The sequence below is a fragment of the Dermacentor albipictus genome, unplaced genomic scaffold (assembly GCF_038994185.2).
Source record: "Dermacentor albipictus isolate Rhodes 1998 colony unplaced genomic scaffold, USDA_Dalb.pri_finalv2 scaffold_30, whole genome shotgun sequence".
NCBI classification, from domain to species: domain Eukaryota; kingdom Metazoa; phylum Arthropoda; class Arachnida; order Ixodida; family Ixodidae; genus Dermacentor; species Dermacentor albipictus.
The window spans coordinates 2,580,509-2,603,404 of NW_027225584.1; the positions used below are offsets into that span (position 1 = coordinate 2,580,509).

The 22,896-nt window shown below is 44.1% G+C and overlaps 1 protein-coding gene and 1 long non-coding RNA gene across 3 annotated transcripts in view; one reads left to right on the forward strand and one right to left on the reverse strand.

The window, feature by feature from the left end:
* Positions 1-22,896, forward strand: part of LOC135909841 (uncharacterized) — a 274,704-nt gene that overhangs the window by 17,992 nt on the left and 233,816 nt on the right. The window lies entirely within an intron of this gene.
* LOC135909821 (uncharacterized) lies at positions 9,462-12,996 on the reverse strand. Its single transcript, XR_011510027.1, has 3 exons — positions 12,872-12,996; positions 10,482-10,604; positions 9,462-9,530 (listed from the first exon to the last, which is right to left on the reverse strand). It is a non-coding gene; the product is annotated as an uncharacterized lncRNA (long non-coding RNA).

Consider the following 22,896-nt stretch of genomic DNA (forward strand, 5'->3'; position numbering starts at 1 on the left):
TTAAACTGCGATATAGCCAATCATCATACTTGTAGATGGAGCATCGCGTATTTTGATTAATACGACGAAGTGTGGTTAGACGCGGTTTCAGCGTAACAATATTGCACTGCCATCGCGAAGGACTACCCATAGAGACTGCTGCGAACACAGAGGTTCAAATGTTTGAATCGCATGCGGCTGCGTGCGAACGTACACTCTAAAAACTAAGAGAGTGCCGGGCACTCTCTTTGTGGGAGTAGCGGCTTGTCCCATATTTCACTCTCTTTTCGAGAGTAGATCGACCCTCTTTGAGAGAGAGTAGGTCAACTCCTGTTGACAGAGTTTTGTTACTCCACCGCAAGGGATTGCTAGTACTCTTCTGCAGAGTGATAATACTCTTCCCACAGGGAGTGCTAGTACTCTTCCGCAGAGTGGTAATACTCTCACCGTAGGGGTAATGGCACTCCACCAGACCGAGTACTTCTACTCCCCCAAACAGAGTGCTAGTACTCTTCCCAATACCCTCTTAGCGAAGTCCTGGCCACGCATGCAGGCAGGAAATCATATCAAATTAGGGTCGCTGATACACCGTTCCCTAGGCGGCTCCTCAGACTCAGTGGCCCAATTCCAAGCGGCCTTCAGAATAGGCGTGAGCAATGTTATGCAGGATTTTAAAGTCAGTTTTCCTGGCTATTTGCTGCCTACCATGAATCGTGACTGCTCGGAATCGGCCTATGCGTCTCCCGAACGCCACTGTGGAGAGAAAAAAGCGAATGCACATTCAATCCGCAAATATCTTCGCATATTTCACAATCAGGAGACACATAGTCTAATTAGAACGCAGTAGTCGAGGGAATCACACACTTATCTGGAGAACCATATTGCTCTATACATCACGTGGATTCGAACCCGCGTACACTCGCATCTATACAATTCAAAGCACACATCCTAACCATTAAACCACAGAGCCACCACGCTCAGTAGTGTTGTTTTAGATCTTATATACACAACAAATGTATTTGAGGAATCGGCTGCAGTGGGTGGAGTTTCTCTGCAGTGTGCTGTGCTGTTGTGTACTGGAATACGTTTGCATTTGCATCATTTCCATTCCTTGCTACTACTAACGGAGGAATACAACGTAGACGACGACGTGAGAACTATTCACGGCTTGTCGTCACCCCAGGAAAATAACAAATGTGCCGTTCAGCTCACGATCGAGTGCTTTTCCAGTTCATGCATTATATGTTCTCCGAAAATGTGCGGATACAAAGTATCGTGCCAACCATCCACGTATGTGAATTTAAGTCGCGCGTATACTGGTGAGCATTTCTGTTTATTTTTTCCGCCAGTTCCATTCGTGTGTGGTCAACTGCGATGCCAGTACCAGGCATTTCGACGTGCCTCACGCTGCCGTGTAGGCGTTCTTTTCAAGTGCATTAGTTTAGAGTTTGGTTCAGTCCGCTGTGAGCTGTTGTCCTGCATTAGCAGCGGATCGTTAGCGTTTTGAAGAGCATGTATTCCAGCATTTGGAGACTGCTTATGCCGATAGCCGCGTCACATGCATTGGCACGCATGTTTAAATGACTAATGTGTCCACTTGTTACGCGTGCACTGCTCGTATCCTGTGGCAGTGCTCATTCTAAAAGCTTCGAAGACCATCTACATTCATACGTGTGTTCAATATATATGCACAGGATAGACTTGCCGGCTAGTTGTTGAGCATTTTAGAAGAAACAGCGCAACACAAGGACGACGCAAAAACATGGACAACACCACGAAGCGCTGGTGTGGTTGATGCTATTTTTCGTCCTGGTGCTTGCGCTGTTTTTTCTTCCACGATACACGCACACCACAGGTAGGCGAAAGTTTAGGAGTATAGGGCGTTAACTTTCTTTTCCCCGTTTCCTCTCAGTGTCAATGGCACAATGCGCTGCCCGGAATTGCGCACGCTTACCCCAATATTCAGAAATGCATCATAACTTGAAGCCCATGCTTGACTTGATCTAAATAATAATAATAATATTTGGGGTTTTACGTGCCAAAACCACTTTCTGATTATGAGGCGCGCCGTAGTGGAGGACTCCGGAAATTTTGACCACCTGGGGTTCTTTAACGTGCACCTACATCTAAGTACACGGGTGTTTTCGCATTTCGCCCCCATCGAAATGCGGCCGCCGTGGCCGGGATTCGATCCCGCGACCTCGTGCTCAGCAGCCCAACACCATAGCCACTGAGCAACCACGGCGGGTATTGATCTAAATGACGCAAGTCGTGAACGCACCAAAAGAAAGGCACTGAGCGTCTGGGGGACGTTCGCACCAGGCGTCGTTTATATAGTCAAGCATGAGCTTTGTATTAATATACATTTCTGAATACGGGGGTTAGTCATCTACTTCTCACAGAAAATGTCGAAGAAACGCCCACCAAAACCAGGCACATTCGTAAACCTAACTAGGCAATACGAAGCTCCATAGAAAAAGAGTGGTATTAAAAGCTTTCAGTATTTTTCTTTACTCCAAAATGGTTGCGCTCTCGTGGCTTCAATGTACAGAGATAGTGCAGCGTTAGCTAAAAAGCATGAATTTCCGAACTCTATGACAAAATAAGTTTGTAAAATTATTTAGGTGCTAGAAACCAGCGTTTGTAGCGATCCTTGAAAACCCTTTATTTCTGAAATGCCATTTTCAAGGCATTGAACACCCTGGAATTTTTAGAAGTACTGGAAAGTCCTTAAATTTGTACACTTGGCTAGACATATCAGACATTGCCAAGTGTTATTTTTTCCCTTCTGTAACACTCTTCGCATGTCACAGAGAATTGTCTGTGGAGGTAATAGAAGGAAAGCGACATCCTTAAAGTTGAAATTACAAAGGAGCTGCAGATACCAGTTTTAGGCACATGGAACCGGTGACAAATGTACTTGGAGGAGCAGAATCAGGAAGCTCAACAGTTGAGGCATTCAAAGAAAAGCCGTGATGAGTAAATTGAGAGCTACAGACACAATAAAAGGAAATTACAAATGACTATTGCTTATTTGGTGGTGAAAAGCTGAGGCAAAAGATGACATCCCATACACTGTCAAACCAAACAGTATTCAAAAACTGCAAATGTTGCAGGTCCAAGTAGTTAATTGTGCTATTGCAGAAAAACTGAGCGCTTTCTTGAAATGCTTCCTTGTGTGCATTTAGTGATGGGCGGTGAAAGGCAAATTAGCAGTCTTTCAAATTTTTGAAATCAGTGAATTGCGATTTGTTTTGTATTCTTTTGTTTGCATTAAAAATAACAATGTTGTTGAACAAGTTATCGCCTGTCCAAACTACTAAAAAAATCGCACGAGGTCCTTGAAGTTACTGTGTCGCGGCCTCGAAAGTTCTTGAAAACCATTGCATTTTTTTCTTCAATATTGCTACGAACCCAGTAGAACAACTGTCATGGAGTAAAAACCTTGGCTGAACAGGGGCTTATACGAAGAGCACAGGAAGACTAGAAATGCAGTAGTAGGCATGGAGGGCCCTGAAAAAAATGTGCCACATCTGCTCGTCTGCCTTATGTTTCTGCATTGACTGTCACATTTTTAACAGAAGCTCACTTACTGTTCTACTCCAATAAACGCAACATTACCAACTCCAGTGTGGGGCAGTCCTTCAGCCAGTGCAGAACTCTTTCTGTACATCCCTGTCAGCTCTGTCATTTTTTCAGCATTGTAGTACAAGATTTGTTAAACTGGTTTCGCAGAATATGAGCAGTATACTCTTAAATTAGCTGTTTATTTGTATGCACAAGTTCAGGTCCTCAATTTGGTTGCATGACAAATTGCCATACCTCAATAGATACAAGAAAAAATGTTATTAGAGTTTAATAAAATCCAAGCAGTAATAATCACAACAATATAATGACATACATTTCTTTTGGTACATATACAGCCCATGTCTTGGCATTGGCACTGTATAAATTCAACTATACATCGCAAGTACTGTATCCTGACCACTATTATTCACAAGTGTAAAACCATCACAGCAATTCTTCAACAAATATTACAGTGATTAGTGACATACACTTTGTAACTGCTTTACATGAGCATAATGTATACAAATGGTCCCTGTGTACCTACACATGACTAGTGCCACCCGAGTACTATTACTCACAGGTGTAAAACCAACAAAGCAGTTCTTTAAAAATATCACAGCGCTTAGTGACGTACATGCTGTAACTCCCTTGTAAAAGCTTAATACGAACACGTGAGCACACAGAAAGCTAGCAGTGGTCCTACATGGAAATACCACAGCCTCAATACTAATTCACAAGTGTAAAACCAACCAAGCAGTTCTTTAAAGAATATCACAATGTTTAGTGACATACATTTTCTAACTAGCTTATATAAGATTTATACAAACATGAGAACATACACAAAGCTATTGGTGCACCTGCATAGAAGTGCGGCCATCTGAACACTATTATTTGCAAGTGTAAGCTCAACAGAACAGTTCGTTATAGTGACGCCCATTTTGTACCTGCCTTATACAAGCTTAGTGCAAGCACAAGAATGCGGAAAAAAATAAATTAAGAACTTGCTCTATGAATACACAAACAGATCAACACAAATGGTAAACACCGCTTTGAAGATACATGACCGTGACAAAGCGCAGTGCTGTGCCGGTTGAAACTGCCATCCACAAAAGTATTGAGCAATGCTTAAACCACACGCAATAAAGTGCTGAAAGACTGCGTCTCTAACGTACCTATATTAATTCAAATTTCTTGAATATAGGGCTCCCTTGCAGATAAGGCATGTGATCCAACTGACCTGATTTTACACCTGCTAAATGCATACAATGCACTCAGATATAACTGGTAATAATAATTATAAAAGGCATTTAAAAACTTGATAGTATGATGAAGATGCATGACTAGAAAAGTTCTGTCCCCTTCGTACGTGTTAAAAAGGTGCAAGTACGACACATGTTCTTTTTTTCCGCAATTTTTGCATTAATGGACACCCGGGAACCTCGAACCCACAAAAAAAGAAGATACTGCTGTGTTAATAGTGTTATAATTTTTTGTGAAAGCTTTTTACAGACAAGTTGCAGTCTCGTTTCTGGAGGTTGAGCTGTATCAAGCAAAATAACATGGAAAGTGGTCACATGGGAGCATGACACTATGCCATAATGTTAATTTCAGTTGACTCTCTTGCCCTACAAGTCACTGCTCACTGTGACCAGTGATGGAACAGCAGTGTCTATGTGATTTTCATCACACTTCTGTCCTATGCCATTTTTACCAGAGTTGGCGGCACACAGATACCCAAATTTCGATAGTGTTGCTTTTTCAGGTGCTTGTTCTCGATTTGCTCAATATCAGTTGGCACTTCAGCTGCATCAAACTTCTTTTTTACCTCTTCAACAACAACATAAACAACAATCTTATGGCACCTGTGTTGTCCTTCTAGTTGCCTACAAAGACCAGTTAATCTAACAACAACACTGACAGTCTCTACTATCTTCTAATGGGTAAGAGGTGTGTCCCACCATGTGTTCCACATTGTTGTCGCTATGTGGGCTGGCTGGGGAGGCAACAACTGTAATATGTTTTCATATCTTAAAGTGATGCTTGTTGCACACTTTGCACTTGCTGCACAAGAACAATGGCTCACAGTCGTGGTGAAAAGCTTTCGTATGTTGAGCAAATGAGTTGTATGCACTACAAAAAAAGTCACAGTGATAGCACACATGTTGCTCTACCAGGCCTGGTGCGGTTCCTTCTGACACTGCTGCTGATGCTGACACACTGCTGCTCGCCTCGTACACTGTTGCAGCTGCAGTAGACATGGCCGTCTCTGTATCTATTGCTGCCGTGCCACCTGTCATGGTAACTTCAGGTGGTATCGGGCTCACTTCTGCAACAGAGATGTTGTTTGCCCCTTGAGGGCTCTCGTCATCAGGGCCAATAATTTCGTAGGCATTGTCTCCTGCATCGAAGAACCAATAACAGCGTGAATTAATAAACATAGCTCTAAAAAGTATGGACATCAAAACTTAACCACAAGCTTTGCACATCAGTGACCAGGCTTAATGAATAATACTTGCTGGAGGAGTTACACAATTATGTGTGTACATTACAGTTAAGCCTCAGAAGAGATACTGAAGAGGCACGGGAAACATGTCTCTCAATACCAGAAATTTTAAAACACTGAGGAGCCAGACTAGATCACTTTATTATGCATCATCAGTAAAGTATGTTTAGATATATCTCAAGGAATAATTGCTCAGGGTGGCTTAAAGGGCCCCTAAACCACTTCTCGACATTTTTTGAACATTTCAAGTAAACACGTGCATCAAAATCAGAATGCCGTCACAACTGACGATGCCAAACGCCACAGTGCGCAGCACTGTGGGAGCACCACAATATGAAGAAAACGACTCCGTGCGCCTCTCTGGACCTATCCTGCACCCCCCAGTTTGTCCTGACATCACCAGGCTGTCTCTGATGATTCACCAGTTTCCGGTGCTGTCGATTGGTCGAACGAAAGTGTACGACTGCCGGCAAGGCATGCAAGCAAATACACACTCCTTCCTCGTCGCGTTGCTCGCGATGCCATTGTGGGCAGCCAATGGGGGCAAAGAACAGAAACGCCAACAGAAGGGTCTGCCTATGAGGCTCTTCAACAAGAGTCACCACAAAGTTCCATTGTATTGGCGAGGTCATTAGCGCCACCCCTCGCAGGACGACGGGCCTGCGCGGCAGCAACAGAGCTCGTTGGTGATGGCCTGTCCCGTAACATTTGGAGGTGTACTAGGCGAGGAAAAGACGATACTATCCAGATGGCGTGTACCAGATGAAAGAGTAAAATGAGCGGGGACTACTTTTTGATAATCAAACACGTAGCTCCACTATTACTGCACCATTTCGAAAAACTCTCATGGCTACGTGTTCGTTGCCTTAACATGTACAACTGCAACACCGCAAATAAATTTCAACCTCGGTGGCTTAGGGGCCCTTTAAAGAAGACATTCACAGCTTTTTAGTGACTGTAGATTGTGTTAGCTTCCTTCCTAACTTCTGGAAGTTAAACACTTCACTTTGCAAGCCTTGTTGCTCGCAGTGCCTTTGAGGTGCTCTTAGACGCTCGTCAGCTTCAACTGTCGACACTTTCTGCCCTGCACTGCCCTCGTTGCCTTCCTTTTCTAGTCCATGCTAAAGAGACATGCGCAATTGACTTGTGTGAGGATTGCATGATCTTTACGCCCTTCAGAGCACACAAGGTGCATGAAGTGAATGTGTCTGGGTTGTGTCCCTTCGAAGTAGTGAATACTTAAAAAGTCGTTAGTAACAAAGGTGTCTCTTGTGTACAGTGTTGTTAACGTGGCAAACATAGAAAAACCAACCAAACCATTTTCATATGTCTCTTACAACCAAGTGTATCTTGTAATGAGATTCTACTGTACTGAATATTTTTCATCTATGGATCATCTGCATGTACATATAGTCACAAAGACATGTTGTGTGGAATGGCGAATCAGGGAAGACCTCGTACTCTTACTTTTTGTCCCTAACATAAGCAGCTGATAACAATATGATAAAAAGCAGGTAATGAGGCTAGCATGGAACATAATCCTTCAGCTCTAAACAGTTTTTTTGGGCCCACATCATTCCCTCATGACATAAGGAAACAACTTGATTGCAGTAATGGCTGCATGTGATCTGAGTTGATTGAAACAAACAATACGTAAGGTTGCCCTGTATGTAATTTTATCAGAGTGCTTTTCAGATGCCCTGCTGGCGATCCTGGCTGCACGATGTTTCTCATGCTTTTTGGCACGATTCCTTTCTTTTCCACTCCACTTTTTTCTGGTTTTGTCCCCTTTCCCTTCCCCTGGCATAAAATAGCACACCTGAAGTATCAAATCTGTTGAATTATTGTGTGTATCAAACCTGTTAACATGTGGGCTTCTCTGTGGTCAGTGTTCTATTTTTGCGCTGTACAAGTCAATTCAAAATGAAAGATGGAATGTCCCTGCCTTTAGTTTAATTGTATGTATATATATATATATATATATATATATATATATATATATATATATATATATATATATATATATATATATATATATATATATATGTCTCTCTCATGTTTTGAAATATATGTACATTCAGGAGTGCCTGCATGCTCTTCTCCCCTGCTCCAGTGACTAAAAGGAGAGCCTTTTTATTTACCATAGTAAAACATTCACAGGTTTTCACTGTGCCCATTACATCACTTATCATACGGATCTGTCACAATACTGAGTAGCAGTAGTCCATAATACTAACCCATCCCAACATAACTATAAATTAGCACATACCGACATGCTGTGAAACAGCTGTTGCAAAGCCGCTGGTGCTGGCAATTTCCACAGCACTGCAGTGGTACAGCCGAGTGCCAGCTGTATAGTGACAAATGCATATGCATGTTAGTAACTCACTAGTTGCTTATGGTTTCATAAGCTTTACACTACACAATAAAGTAATCTAGACAACTTTGTTGGAACAAATACACATAATTAGGACACCATTTAAAGACTAACACAATTAATTGACCCCAATCTCTCACTCACTAAGGGATTCACTACTGAAACATCGGTGGAGAGCTCAGATTAACACAGCCCGTAAAGGACAAGCTTTCTTTGAGGAAAATAGCTGTAACAGCGGTTAGTTTTTTTGATCATTTTATGTGCTAGCTTTGATTTAAATGTCATGCAGTACTATAAAATATGAAGTGCCACATTTCTACCAGCAGAAGGCGTCGTCAGCCTCATGGTACAACTGATTTTTGCACTGTTTGTGTCAGTGAGCCAACACATACAAAGAAAACCGACTTCACACATACATAAACAGTGCCAACTGCACTCCTCCTTCTGAAAACGCAGCCGCCAGTTCCAATGGTGCTAAAAGGAAAGGTTATATAGAGTGCGAGACTGCATGGAACTACCACTTATGACTGTAAGTGTATGATCTGCTGATTGGAGAGGTAGTCACATGCTATTTCTAGTCTCTTTTAGAAGCATTACTAAAGGATGAATTAAAATCTATTCATAAGTCACGAATTTCGCGCATCCACAGTTTGGTTAAATACCTTGTGAGAAAAAGACATGTTTACCTGGAATAGCAACCTTTTTTCCAGCTGCAAAATTTTCCTTCGAATTAATGAAATAACTTTACAGCGTCATAATATATTGTGTTTCTCGCAACTACTTGCCGGCAGTGGCGAGTTACAGTGCTTATATCTGACACATTGGGCGACAATACTGCCAAACACAAATGCTTCACGAACACGAGAACACGTCCCTCGCAGAGAATAGCAACCATATATGCCTCTGTGAGACATGATCGCACCTTTGTGGTCAAAATGTACATTAGAACGACACCACTATCTCATTAAAAAAAAAGCCTCAGTACAAGGCAGCAGCCAACTTCATAATGTGAAATTGCAACTGATGTCCACTTACTGGTGGCCTGTGTTTGAGTCACTTCTGGCAGTTGACTGGGTGCTGAGAAATGCACGTCCTGGGTTGTCCCTACAAAACATACAGGGTTATGTCAAATGTTGAAAATATATATACACCGGCATTTCATAAGTTGCAAAACAAATGAGTAAACTAATAAACAACTGTAATGTAAACAGAGTACACATGATAAGATAGGCTGTCAACAGGTAATGCATTACGCGAAAAACCTAATGCATAGGAATGACTTTATGTATACACACGAAGATTCGCTCTAGGTTTTTCCGTGCAGTATATTCAAATCATTATGTCTTGTGGTTAGAGCAAAATTAGTGTAAATGATGCACTAAATTACGTACCCTGGAAAACTTTTCTTCAATATGCACCTGTGCGCGCTTCGAATGAGTAGCGTTGTAAAATTTACGTACATGGCATTTAACGTAGTTGCTGAACACGGATTTCCTTTGCCCTGTGTCGTGTACAGTGAGCTACATATATCTGAGCCCCCCCCCCCCCCCTTTTTGTACTAGCCATACTGCGTGCCATTGCACCTATACGCACGTAAATAAACCTCACGACACAGAAATAAAAAGTGCCAATCACCCATGCCTGCATGTTGTAATGGGCCTAACCTAACCAAGCATGGGCTGTTTTTTATAGTAAACACAGGCACCGTGCTCATTGCAAGTATGTATCATGTCACTAAGCAAATATGCAATTTCATTGTACCACTATTTTTATATCAGATGGAGGTATCTGTTGAGAGGCAAGACAAAAAGCAGTCACTTCTCAGAACTAATCAGCTTTTTTAAAACACATTTCTAACCTTTCAATGACACTTGCTGCTATGTGTTTGTCTACAGAGAGCATACTTGATTTGACTTTCCAATCGGAGACATTACATAAATATACCATGTTAAGATGACTGCCTGGAGCACGTAAGAATTTTCATCTTGGGGTAACATACTGTATCTTGATTTTGTTTACATTTGGTCAAATGGTACACCCAATAAACCCACATACTAGTTTTCTTGTCCAAATTGCATGCCAATGTGTTTTGATTTCTTGGCATTGGCTCCTCTGCACTGGCTCTTTCACATCCTCGTGTCCTTGCAGCTGCTTTCTTGCGTTATATAAAGCGGGTGCCTGAAAAATATTGTATGCAAAAGTCAACACAAGGGCATGGTGCAAAACAACATCAAGACAGTCAAGGCCATGGCAATAAAAGAAAGTCTTAGCTCTTAGTCTTCTTAGTGAAATGCATGCAAAACATCCAAATGACTGCAACAGTCAACTGCTAAATTAACTTCAATTTTAGATTTAAACAAACAAGAAATAACGGACAGTTCATCTTCGTTTGGCACGAATGTTAGAATACTCCTGCTAATGAATAGAATATTGGTCATTCTCAGACATCATAGGCCTGTCATGAGTCTGGTGTATCGCAAACACCACTTGTGACACATCTTAAGCACGTGCCCAGTGTGCCCCCCGCACCATCCCTGGTTGTGCCACTGCTGAAGCCATAATTTGAGGATTATAGCTGCAAACATGTTGCTCAGTAGGGATGAAAATATTGTCCTTCAGTTCAATGGATATATGGATGTGCCTATAAAAAAGGGCAACAAGGCTTATTATGGCAAGCTTACCCACATTTCAATACTAACAAAAAAGCTCACTGCAGCCTGCATCTAAGCTTACTAAAAGGCATGAACTTATTTTCATGTATGAGGTGCGCAATGGAGTTCATTTTTGACACACCCGACTACTGCTGCAGTTTGAAATTTAGCATTTTAGATTCGTGAAGGCGTGTAAAAGTTGCAGTTAAACCGCAATTATTAGTTTATTACACCAACCTGTTGTTCTGTGTACGACAGACTGGTAACACGGAATCAAAGCAACATTTTATTTTGATATTATTTCTCTACTAAAAATATTCAAGCGATAAACACATTTTGATCTTGCATGCAATAGCAAAATACACACAATACACTTGTAACCCCCAGAGGAAGGCTGAGTTAGCTATTCATATGACATAACTCTGACACGCCAACTCATATTAGCAAATGCACAGGCATGTCCAAAACAACAAGCGTATGCAAAGCGCTTTTGCAATTGTAATTCCACACAGCAGCCGTTATATTATTCAATGCCGATGCATAACTAGCTGCTCGACAATTCACCGAGTTCGTAGACATAAGCATCCTTTCAGTTTCGCACCGTGCACGAAAACCGCAACAGGAGACAAAACCAGACCTACCTATAATCACACCATTTCAATACATGAGCAAAAACAGTTCAGTCTTAGGGATAAACACTGTGAGAGCGATTTATTGCGCGACGGCGACGGCTTCGAGCGACAAAACGGGCCGTCGCTTGAACAGATGGCTCGGTTCTGGAAATCTAGAAATCGTCGCTCGTCGCCCGAAAGTGCTATGAGCGACTAGCCAATAGCGCGAAGCCGGAACTGGATGTATGTACATCGCTCAAATACTACCGATTGTCGCGCGGAACGAGCGAATAATTCAATTTTTATACGTGCAAGGATAAGAACCTACGGCAAGACCTCCGCAAATATTTTATGCTACTTTTTATAGTAAAATACATCAACGTAAATTACTAAAGCATGCGTCACGCGTGATTGCAGCCCTCATGCCGGCAACACCGGGGAGGCGTCGCTCAATATCGTCGCTCGCACGGAGTACGACTTGTAGGCGACGAGCGAACGCGACAGCCATCTCCATCGCGTCGCTTGTAGCTGCCGCGCGCAAGATCGCTTATATATGGGGTTTATGCTTTTTTCAGCATAAAACATGGATTCCTCATGCGTTTTCAGAAAGTTCAAGATAACGCGCCTAACTGACCTCTTGCAGCATGCAGCTGAATGCCTGCGGCAAAGTTTCTAACTAGCACTGGTGCTGCACGTAACTTCAGTGGTCGCAGATTCCCCCTGCGCGAAACACCGTCAAGCGCGCGGTTTATTTATAAAAAAAGCACGCTGCCAGCAAAACGACGCCTTCTGTTATGTGATTCCTTAGTTCAACAGCGTTCCGTACACAGTAGACTGCCCAACTGAATAAATTCAAACACACAAAACGCACGCTAATCACGCTCCGCATAGGCTCGGAATCACGGGCTGGTGAATGAACCATTTTAAGCGTCCTCTCGCCTGGCGTCTTATTGAACATACCATAGTTCTGGCAGCGTTTGCGATCTTTAAAGCTCTTACGGACAACGGCAAAGTGATAAAATCACATGCAGTTATCGCCACGACTGGCTTTTTCGATTGACATCGAGAGACACAGCGCGTATGCCTAGTCCTTTGTCAATCGCGTCGGCTAAGCGCAGCGACGACTTCCTGGCGATAACATGACATATACGGAGAATGTGCACCTAAGTTAGAATTCACTTACCGTGGAGGATTTGTTGTTATATCCAAGGCATGACGAACGACTGTCGTGTTTTCGTGGCAACGCGAGATCGCTGATACACGATCTCCCCTGGCTGCAGGCCTGCGACGCTGCTCGCTGTACCGATCACCTTTCTCCGGTGCTGTGTTGTTCCGCGATCTTGAGCGCGCGCGCGCGCGGTGGACAACTCCGAGTGAAAAATTAGAGCGCTCGCTACGTATTCCTTTGAACTGCGGCGGCCTGTTCTCTTAGATGTAAAACGATGTGTTCTTTGCTCAGCGAGCGTGCATGAATGATACATTGCCATGTTCGGGGCCAGCCACCTACAGTTGAAGCAGAAGATTACGCTACGTTTTGTTCTCTATTGCCGCAAGAGTAGAACTACTCTCTCTCTCTGAAGGGGAGAGTGAAAAGCACATTTCACTCTCTCCTTCGTGAGAGAGTGAACAATGCATTTCACTCTCCTCGACATTTTGCGAGAGTAAAACGACGCTTTGAAGAGTGAACCGGCCGCTTCACTCCTGCGATACCCTTCCTAGTTTTTAGAGTGTAGGGCTCAAATTGCGCGCCGCGCGACCGAGAGAAACTGCGGTAGCGTAGCACCGTCATGTTCCGCCCAAAGTCGAAGTGCGATAAGATCCTATCGCGCCCCGCGCTTTGTTTCTTCGTGTGCAAGTCATGGAGTTTCTAAATAAATACCCTAGAGAGAAATGTGGCGGCAGTGTCTACGGGGGCTCTCCTGGGGGCACTCCTGGGGGTTGCCTCAACCTAGATGGGAATGATGGGAAGTACAGGCTTCGGATTGACTTCGATCTTTCGAGCAGTGGCATATGCTTGCAGCGTAGTAAACGAAGTTGAATTAAAATATTTTCGCGTAAATTATAATTTTATTTCTACAGTATTGTATCAGTGGCGTAGCCAGAAATTTTGTTCGGGGGGGGGCTACGCCACGGGCCCAATATATATATATATATATAGCTGCACGTTGCAGCTCAGCCTCCTCCTTAAGAGGAAGCTTTAGCTCCTGTGCTCCTATTTAAGTACATGTAGAAGGGGAATTTGTTTTTCCCTGCAGCCACTTCATCAAATTTGAGGAGGTTTGTTACAATTAAAAAAGTTTAATTCTAGTGACTACTGGCTTCGAATTTTTCATCTAGGTGGTCAATTATTTATTAAAAAAATTGGCCAAAATTGAACATTTTCAGAAAACGAAACTATCAAGTTTAAAACTCCGTGACTCAACAATGAAAAATGATATCACAATTCTGTGAATTGCATCAATTAGTACATCTACAGCGGACAAAATAGATATGTTACATATGAATCTCAAAAAAATTTAGTATTGTGGAAATACGGCTTTTGCAGAACCCTTGTGCACAACGTAACCAATTCACGTAAGATACAAATTGACACAGCAAACTTGTCCGCTTTGACTGTTATAATAAATGCCGTTTACAGAACCACAATATCTGTTCTTCATGCATGTAGCTATTAGTTTGTAAAAGTTGTGCTTCTATTTTTTCAAACTTTCGAATTTTCTAAAATATTTTAAAGAAAATTCAGGCCCTAAGTCGAAGTTCTGTTTCCAACAGACACTAGGATTTAACTTTCTCTCTCAAATGCAACCAATTTCAATAAAAGCGATTAGCAGGATTATCTCGGAAAAGCGTTTCTGCGTTTTACAAGTATTTGAATAGGCCGCGTCGGATTGGGCCCGAGCTAAAGCTTCCTCTTAAACAATTTATCGAAGGATCAAATACATGAATAATAACTGCATTGTCATTGCCAAAGATGCTGCAAACGAATTCTTGAAAGCTACGCCCTGTAAATACAAGTAAAATATGTATTTTTTCAAAAAAATATTGTACTCCTATGTGCCAAAAATTGTGCCCAACATAACTGACTTCAATGCTTCCAAGTTTTTTGTCCATTTATTAAGTAAAAAAAATATCACATGAACTTTGGAACTATATCAGTTCGAAACCAGGAAAGCAGTCCATGCCGCTGATAAGAAAAATTAAAAGGCAATGAACTGAACAAGTTGAGGACAAATATGTTAATGAAATTTTGTCATTCAAGAACCGTGCTTACATTCTTGTATATATGCAATGGCCAGTGAAAAATCTCCATGACGCTGTCGTTTGTTCCAATGTATTACGCAGGAGTAGCTGTCCCTTGTCGTGTATCGTGAGTAATTGCACCCAAGTTATAGTCGCGACAGAGAGCACCTATAAAAAGCAGCGAGTTCTGCAAGATATATGAGGGCAAGTCAAATGAATGAGCCAACAACGGGGTACTTTATTTAAAAGTAGTCTTCATGAGAGTTTAGACATTTGTCCTATTGACTAGAAGTTGCGTGATTCCCGTGTTATAAAACTCCTTGGGTTGCTGCTTCAAAAAGTCTGTATCTGGTTCCCTTGAGCTGTTTTTTCGGTTGCCCCAAAATGTAGAAGTCGCAAGGTGACAGGTCTGAGCTGTATGGCGGATGTTGCAGCCTTTCCCACTTGAACTTTGCCAGTTTTGTATTAACCACATAAGCGACGTGGGGACAGGCATTGTCGTGGAACAAGATGACCCCATTCGTCAATTTTCCACGTTGTTCGTTCTTGATTGCGACACACTGCCGTTCTGGCGTTTCACAATATCGGAAACAATTGATAGCCTCTCAAGATTTAGCAAATTCTATCAGTAATGGACCCTGTCGATTGAAAAAAAAAGTCAACAACACCTTTTCAGGGGAAATGATGGCCTTTACGTTCTTTGGGCGTGGTAAATTCGAATGTTTCCACTGTAAGCTTTGCCGTCGTGTTTCAGGCTCGTAATAGTAGCACCAAGGTTCGTCCCCGATCACAGTTGCAAACAAGAAGTCGTCATGCTCATTGTGATACCCGATCAGATGAGTCAAGGCAACGCGAAACTTCTCCGTCTTCTCGCGATGGATAAAAATCTTGGGGATCCATTGCGCACCAAAGAGCCGATAACCAAGAAGCTCATGAATTATGGCGTGAACCGAACCGTGACTGATGTTCAGACGGTCTGCCGGTTCATCGATGCTTATCCTCTGTTCTTGTTTCAGCAGCTCATGAACCTTTGAAATTGTGTAGGGGGTGATTGCACCATGGTTTTGGCCCGGTCTTGCAATGTCTTTGCAACGTCCTTTGAACCGTTTGCTCCAACGCTTCACAGTGGTCAATGAAATGCAGTGTTCAACGTACATGGCAGTCATATGGTGATTAATTTCTGTTGTGAAAACACCTTCAGCTGTCGAAAAATTCGCGACACCGAGCGGTTCAACTTTTCAAGTGTCCATTATGTGACGCAACCATATTCAACCCAGTCTATGAGAGCATTAAAGAACATTTATTTTCACACCTGCGTGTCACTTTTGTAAATGAGACATGCCGTTCCCCTGCGCGCATGCCTCGCAGATAATGAACCTAACCATTATTGCGCGGTTAGGGTAGGTTCACTTTCATTTGACTCGCCCTCGTACATTAGAAATGCAAAGATACAATGGGATATGCAAATGCGAAAATACGGCTTCATAAAGGACAAAAAAGTGTCACTGGAAACAAAGTTCGCATGTATACACAAAACCTCGCAACAATATATTTAAGTATACGTATAAGTCTCCAATGAGTCTTGTATGTAAGAAGTAACTGTATATAATGCGTCAAACAAGGCAAATAAACATATTGCACAATCATGGATTCACAGAATCGTAGATTCCGCCCCCATTCCATCCACTCCCCCCGATGTATTGCGCGCGACGGAAGGCGGCGCGCTTGCTCCCCGCTTTTCTCCTTTGCGCACACAAGACTGAGCCACCATCGTCGGCTCACCCATTCCACCTCCCCTCCTACGCTTTCACTCGCACATACAGCATGCAGCGCGTAGTCACGATGTTATCACCCTTGGACTTTATACGAAACATGAGGGCGATGGCAGGAATGCGCCTGGAGTGTCCATATAATTGCTTTCGCAATAATATAATAAACGTATCCGGCAACTGAAGCGTCCCGTCGCCCATTACTTTCCGCAAAAGAAGTATCCAAATCGAACTTTCACCATGCGACTTTTCGCTGCGCCGCAACAATGTATTTTTTTTTCTGTGAGGCGGAGGCACCAAAATGAATAAAAAAACGCATAGGAAAGTATGTTGGCCACAATCTAATGCCTACTTCGGGCACCTAATGGGGCTACGGAAGGAATACCGAAGAAAACATGAGACGCTTGGTCCACTGAGAACCATACGCATACTGCTCAGTATCCTACAGCGGCGAAACAAGACTTTCCGGAAAGGTTCCGCTCAAGGAATGCGGTGCAATCCTTCGAGTCCCCACAGTGATGGCGGCGAGCGACCATTTTTTTTCTCGTCTGCTAGCCAGAAAGCGTCCAAAACCTTGTCCGGTGAAAATCCACTCGGCCAGAGCAAACCGAACGCGCACCGAAGTGCACCGCATGGTGGTCGGGGGTATACGAGAAAAACGTTTGCGCTCTGGTTGGCTCTGGCAGCCCGTGGGTAGGGTAGCGAGAACAAAAAAAACATTGAAGAGGCTCAATGTGTCCTCGCGAATAGAAGTCATAGTAGAAAAAATAAATAAGAACGTAGTTAGTTTGGCTGGCTTTAGTGTCTTGTCATGAATGTTCTGGTGTAGGTTAAAAAAAGTGTTGATATTTTTTTATGTGACATGACGGCACAAATGAACCACCCCAACGCTTCGTCTCATTGGACCTCGCTGCCTGCTATGTCAACTCGTCTGCTAGTGTGTTGATTTGGCTTGTCTAGTTGTATGTTCCGATGTAAGACTTTAGAAAAGTCAATAGATCTTTGGCACCAAATGTTTATAACAACATTAAGCCCACAAAGTTCCGCAATTGAAAATATAAAGCACAACTTTGGAAATGTCAATGCACCTTTCACATCAAGAGCTTATGAGATTTATACCCATAAAGTTTCGCAATTGATATCCATGCGCTCCATAGATTTCGTGGCCTCAGAGTGATGCCGCGGCGAGCCCGCTCACCATCAAAGCGCCCTTGAAACTTTGGGCTCGGATGGGACTGCTTGGCGTAATGTGACTCCCGGTGTATGGGCGTTGCCACGAAATCCAGCCCGAGTTTGCAATCTTCGCAGTTAAATGTCTTTTCGAGCGTCAAAAAGACATTCTAGACAAAATCCAGAGTGATTTCCGGCGCCGGGGGTCGCTTTGGTCGGCGGTTCATGGACAGCACGAAAAAATTTCGGGGGGGGCTGAAGCCCCACAAGGCCCCCCCTGGCTACGCCCCTGTATTGTATATAATGCACAATGCATCCCGTAAAGTTGGCATGACTTTGAGATCGAAGGACGGTTTACCACCAGCGCACAGCAGGGTATGTATCGTTCTGCAATCTTTCTCCCGATTTAGCACCAGTTAATAATTTTTTTTACAGCAGCAATAACAACTGCGCTTCTGCTTGCATCAAAATATTCATCAAATATATATTCGATATCAAACATTTTGTATTGTGAGAGAGTGTGGCGACCTTGAGAGAGATGCTACAAGTGTCGTCTGCTACGACGCCTGCTCGCTGCGAAGGCGAGACTTCTCTCGCAGGCGACTGGCACTTGCGAACTATCTCGCTCTTTCAAAAGAGTGCGTCGGCTGTCACGATTGCCGAACGTAACTGCTGCTATGCTAGGCGGCCTCCTACTTGTATGCTTAGCTATATTTGATGTTTACATACCGCTGCTTCTGAAGCTAGGGGCAACAGCTCTTACGACGTGCTTTGCACTTACCCGTTTTGCGACAGCACACCACATCCAGGAAGGAGCAACCTTTGCTAACAAATGTAAGTTGTGTTCTCAAATGTCCCGGTAGACACATTTCAGTGAGCACATAAACGAGCAGTGCGTAATGAAATCCTCAATGTGATTGTCAAGCCACTACAGGCACCACTGCCCAGGTATTAAACGGAATGCGACAGCAAGCAGTCAGCGATTCTTCCCTTGCACTCTGCATCACTGGTAGGAAAAGCAACTGGCAGGCGATTGAAAACCCAGCGCATGAGTGCAGCCAAACTTTGCATCTTGAAGGCTCGCTCTGCAAATATAAGAACGTACAAGAAGCCAAACAGCTCTTGCAAACCAGTTAATTGCATCTTCCCACCGACAACGGTAAGCGCGACTGAACGAAAGATGCTACGTGCAGTGGTAAGAGAGTGGAAGAGACCAGTGTGTATCACAAATCATGCGGGGAACGCCTATGTTGTATTTGAGATCAAGAGATAATAATCGAGCTGGGCAAGCCGCATGTAATGCTTTGGGCATATACCCGATGGAGCGGTAAACGCCGGCCCGATCAGTCATCCCACAAGAAAGCATCTGTAGGTGCACAATCGCGGCTCATTTTAATGAAAGCCCCACTTAAGCTTGTTAGTAGGCACGCCGCGTTTTCGACGTGCTTTAAAGGTTCTAAGCATAGAATATGTACGTAGTATCGTGCCTGTATAAGTAGATCCTTCTCCTTGCTCTTCTTAAGTTTGATACAGAACATAACGCTACGGCGCAGACCTCACTCATTACACAAACCAACGCCAAAACAGTCAAAACACGCACTCTACACGTTTACGATGTCGTCACTTTCTCGTCCGGGCTTCGTCACCCACAGAAAATTATCGTTGGACGTACTTAAAAAAGCAAGATTCATCGAAGGCAGAGGCTTCTGGGTAAGGATGTACTTCAAATTGATTTCTTTCGTTCTATATTACCAGAAGTGCCTACCCCAAAACAGTCGCTATGATTCGGTATGTGAAAATCTGGAGGTAGTTCTTCCTACGAATCTAGTTGGCTTCACTGAGGTTTCCTTTCAGTACCCAAATCGTTTCAGGCGTTTATGAGTTGCTTGATATTGAAGACAACCTTGTATATCACTACAAAACAGATGCGATGTGTTGCTCAAGCACTTGAGCAGGTCCTTAACCATCTGACCCCGGATCGTTTTATGTACTGAGCCAGCGCAGCGTCTTCCTAAACCTCGGAGAAAGTTGAGCAGCTTCTTGTTCACCATACTTCCAGCGGAAGATTTGGAAACAATGCCAGCCAAGTGTCTAAGCTCTTCTGCCGCCAAGCACGAGGTAGCGGATTCGAGTTTTAGACACGGCAGCCCCATTCCGATAGGAGTAAAATCCAGAATTAACCCTGTACTTTGGTTTAGGTGCGGCCTAATAAGCACCAGGTTGTCGAAATTAATTGGGAGCCCTTCAGTAAGGTGTTCCTAATAGGTCAGTGTGCACTGTCAGGGCCTTAACTCCCACAATTTGACTTGAATAAACATTGAGGTGCTCCTCTTTTTCAGACATCGGATGCATGGAACTTTGTGTCTTCAAAACATTTTTCTTCAAAAATGCTCCCGACAACATTAGGCACTCTTGCCGACTTTGGTCTTCTTGAACGCTTCCTATCATTCATAAATCCACTCACTTGTTTTATTTTCCCTATAAACGATAATTTTTACAGAAATATGAAAAGCTGGGGAAATTTCTGCAGTAGTTCAGGATGCCTCATTTTGTAGCTGTTGCTTTGTGGTTCTCTAACTCTTGCTTGTAGCCCTCCCATCAGCAGAAAAGTGCATTTGCATAGGATGGGGAGGAAACAGAAAGTGCAAATAAAGAGACTTGTTTTTTGTATTATAAAAATGGTTGTATGTCTAAAGCAGTTGTATTATAAAAAGCTTCTTATAATATGACTAATAAAAATCGGGCCCCTCGGTTAACCGCCTTTCTTCTCGTTAAAGCAGTTGTATGTATGTTGTAAGCAGTTGTATGTCTAAAGCAGTTATGAAGCAGTTGTATGTCTCGCACTTAAATTTTTGCTGATTGATGACATTATATACTGTGCCTTTCATCTTTTCTAATTAACAATCTAACGTAAATAACGCGACCGTGAATATAAAGCTTTGGCAGGACGTTCTTTCTGGCTACTTGGTCGATACTTGAAGGAAGGTTAAAAAGGCACTAAAAAAGGATGACAGGTAGAAGGAAGGACAAGTGCTTGTCAGATAATGTGCGTTGCTTCCAACTGTCCTCGATGTTTGCGCAGTTTTAACTTTCGTTCACGAATAGAACGCGTGAGAAGACCAGTTCTCACATCAAGACAAAATTCCAACGAAGTGTACGCTGCAAAACAATAAAACCACGAGTGCTGTCCTCCATGTCACTGTTGTAGACAACGGAGTCGTCCTCCGTGGTAGCCACTGTTTGAACCGCACCGATGGCACCGGCTATTGGAATCTCAGCGCTGCCATCAGCTGTTGGAACCTCAGTGCTGATACCCGTTGTTGCAACCGGACCGTTGGCGCCCGTTGTTGCAAATGGGTCGCAAGCCCCAAGGGTAGCGTTGGCCTGGCGGCCTGGGGCACACTGGAAGCATCCGAAGGTCCCAGCAAAGAATGAGGCGACTGCTAACAGAACAACTTGTTTATTCTAGCATCGCAAAGAGCGGGCGATCAGGTCAACCGAAGTAGAGAGACGGGAGAGCACGTTACTCAACAGAAGAAATCGGAGCCTCTCTCCTGGCGTCCGGGGGCAGCTGCTCTTATACTCTTGGCGTCGCGGGCAAGAAGGAAGGTCACGAGATGACACCACGTGACAGCGAGGCACGGACGGACTGACAGACATGTAGAGACAAGGAGGTGACGCATCAGCCAGGCCGGCGCCGGTCAGACCTCCTCGCTTCACACTGGGGGAGCTCCTCTCCCCAGCTGCCGCGCTTTGACAAGCGTGGGCACACACACACGCACACACAAAGACACGTGGCACTGAACATGCCGGGACGCGCTCGGCGGGGATGCGTCGCGGCCGCTCCGAACGGGCCAAAATGTCCGCCGCTTTGAACGAAGCCCCGCCGTCCGTTGAATTCGCGCCGGCTACACCGCGCGTCATAGGCGAAACGTAAGAGACCGCCCCGCCGGGGGAAGGAGATCCCGATGGTCAGGGGACTGCATCCGCTGTCCGGAGGGATGTCGCTCGATGATGCTCATAACCGAAGTCGGTCGTCCCTCGGCGTTTCTTGAGCGCAGCGCACCGAGAAGGCCTCGTTCTCACGTTCAGGTTCACACAGGACACTGCAAAGTGACTTCGGGAGAGTTCTCATTTTTCTCTCGTTCCCAGCAAGCGTTAGAACTACGCCGAAACTCAGCCGCTCAGTCAGCAAGCACGGCACAACCCTCACTAAGCCATGCCAGGCTCTTTCCCCTTTTATACTACTGCCTACTTCCTTACAGTAGTCTGGCAGCACTCAGAACGCGTCCACAAATCGGAAAATTGCACTAGAAAGCACATTATCACTTTGAAACACTATACAAAAGCAATATGTTAAAAATCCTGCCTCAGGAAGAAAAACATCAATAACAAACAATTTTGAGGCTGATTCCCACGTTAGGGGCTTCGACTTAAGCCATCGGCGTTACCGTTGAGACTCCCCTTTTTGTAACGCACCTCAAAGGAATATTGTTGCAAAGCGAGGCTCCAGTGTAGGAGGCGGCCATTTGTGATAGAGATGGTCTGCAGCCATTGGAGAGGGCAGTGATCCGTCTCGAAGCATGTGAAGCGGAGATCGCAGCGAGCGATCGTACACTAGCTCAGCTGGCGAAAACCCCGGAGCCGCATGCGGCGCGCTCCTCAATGCAAACATCACCTCAGGCAGAAACAGCTCCCAGTCAGTTTGTAGTTCAAACCACAATGCTCTCAACACGCGCTTGATGACGGAGTGGAGCTTCTCAACGGAATTCGACTGGGGGTGGTGCACTGAGCTGTGTAGCAGCTTTACCCCGCACCTTTCGAGAAAGGCCGTCGTCAAAGCGCTAGTAAACACTGTGCCCTGATCTGATTGGACTTCCGCAGGAAAACCAACTCGCGCAAATATGGACAGTAGTGCATTGACTATCTCAACTGAGCTGAGTTCTTTAAGCGGCACTGCTTCAGGGAACTTTGTCGCTGGGCAGATCACAGTCAAAATGTGTCTGTACCCCGTGGCTGTTACCGGCAG